Source organism: Callorhinus ursinus, unplaced genomic scaffold, assembly GCF_003265705.2.
Source record: "Callorhinus ursinus isolate GAN/ISIS: 27379988/994484 unplaced genomic scaffold, GSC_fseal_2.0 scaffold13, whole genome shotgun sequence".
Lineage (NCBI taxonomy): Eukaryota > Metazoa > Chordata > Mammalia > Carnivora > Otariidae > Callorhinus > Callorhinus ursinus.
In genome coordinates this window covers 368,320-370,695 of record NW_027397075.1, presented here as the reverse complement: position 1 = coordinate 370,695, position 2,376 = coordinate 368,320, and positions in this window count along the sequence as shown.

The window sequence follows — 2,376 nt, the reverse complement described above, 5'->3', positions numbered from 1 at the left end:
TAAGAGACTTTGGGGGACACTTAGCCCAGCCCACTGCAATCCTGTACCGCAATCTCCATGGCTACGGCTCAGCTTTGGCTTGCACACCTCAGGTACTCCAAAGGACTCTCTGTTCAACCGAACAATGAAAGCATAGTGCAGTAATAACCGTGATAGCAGTAAGCCTTGGGTGTCAGGGGAAAGGGAAAGCTAATATAGTCTGTAGGGTCCGGGAATACTTCCTAGAAACAGCTGACACTGTTGGTTGCTCTATCAGTTAGAATGGCTTTTAGCTGCATGTAATATAATACTTAAATAATAATGGCTAAGTAAGAAAGATAATTAACTGATATAACTAAAAACTTCAGAGAGTAGCAATCACAGAACTACTTTAGTGGTTCAAGGATGTAATTAAGGAGCCAGGTTCTTTTCGTCATTCTACTCCACCTTTATCAGCTTATTAGTTTTTCATATTTAGGCTTATTGCCCCGTGGTTGCAAGATGGCTGCCAAAGCTCTGGGAATCATGTCCTCGCACGATCAAGTCTAAAGACATGAATCAGAGAGGTAACCATGGAGGGAGGGAGGGAGAGAGCTCTTTTCATGTCATTATACTTTTATCAAGGAGGTCCTAGAAGAAGCCCCTTAGAAGATTTCCCCTTCCATACAAACGTCTGGAAATAGATCACATGGTTCCCCAGCTGTAAGGGAAACTAGAAAGTGAGTATCTTGCTTGTTTAGCCTTTATAATGGAAGATGGACAAAGGTGGAGTGTTGAAAATGACTGTTGGTTAGCTAAGTAAGCGTTTGACATAGTTACAAGCTGTGCCAGGCGCTATTCATTCCTTTCTGGATTTGTTCAGGAATGTGATTTCGGGGGAGGATGGGTCCTCTCCAGTCCCAGGTTGATAATTAGATTAAGAAATTCAATTCCTCCAGGTGTTAGGAATAGGAAGGCAATGGAGTTCTGGCCAACGAGGTGTGAAAAGTTCTCTCCCAGAACTCTGAGGAGCTTCTAGGAGACTTAACCCCTCTCTTAGGAAGGAAGGGAAATGCCCTCTTCCCCTCTTTCAGAATTTAGATATTTTTGTTTGATCTTCTGATACTTGGAGTTACTGCAGTCCTATTAAACCATGAAAGGATTAAGTGTGAAGACAAAACCCAACACATCAAAAATGGAAGATTAGAAAGATAAAAGAAGCACATATCCATCTGAACTCTGAAACTTCCTACCTCTAGATTTTTTGTTATGTGTGGTATCTTTGGTTTGCTCAAAAAAGCAGATTCTAAGGCAAAGGCCTAATACACCCCTTGTTGGATGGTACGATATCAGAGAACACGTGTGGGGGACAGGGAGAAGGAAGAACCAGTATGAGAAAGCATTATCAAGTTGGCTGCTAGGAAGTGTGATTGTCCCAAGAAGCCCTGTAAACTGCATGTCAGGCTAGTGCATCTAGAGGGATGGAGTGGGGGGATGCTTTCTCTACCAACTCTCTTCTTCCATTGATCAAAAGTTCACCTGTGGTGTGTTGATTGCCTCAAACTTCTGAGTTTTGCATGCCAGGGTAACCCACAGCGTCCAGCAGCTTGGCACTAACAGGGAAACCTTGGGGAGATGAAAAATGTGTGGTTCAGGTGCAGGGGTGAGTTGAGGTGCAGTCAGATGGCACCTGATCCTCATGGCATCTCGGGTGGATAGGAGTCAGGTGAAATGGTGTCTAGTGTAGTCCATCCCTTGCATCAACAAGAGCCCCCTGTTGCCCTCCATTTTTGGAAACAAGATGTCCTTACTTCTTCCCGGGGAGAAAATGTACAAGTCTGATTAGTCACAGAGTCCCTTTCAAGCTGGTAGTCAGCTAAGTTCTCTGACAAGTCTCAAGGCGGGAGAATTTGTAAAACTATGATCCCTGCTATTGCACTTGGTCCTGAGCTCATAATTCATATTCCTCATCTTCACCTGCCACTACCCTGCTAGATTTCTCTGAGCCCTTGCCCTTATTGGATCATGGTTCCTGTAACTGCCAATTTTCTATTCACATGCGGCATGGGAGCACCAAAGGATGCTTCAGTGAGTTCTCCCTGCCCCCATTGTGTATTTGCACCCCTGGTGCTTCATGTACTCAGAATCAAGGAAGCTCACTTGCACTTGTCCCTCATTTCTTTGGCTCCTTGCCCACTGGCATGAGGAACCTAATGCCCTGAGAGGATGAGAATGGCATCTAGGAGGTACTGAATTCAATAGGAAATACCCTGTTATTTAAGCCACTTGGAGGTGAATTTTGTTTCTTCCTGGCAGTCTAAAGCATCATTACTAAACATCAGAGGAGGAATGCCTGGGTGGCTCAGTCAGTTAAGCATCTGCCTTTGGCTCAGGTCATGATCCCAGGGTCCTGGGATT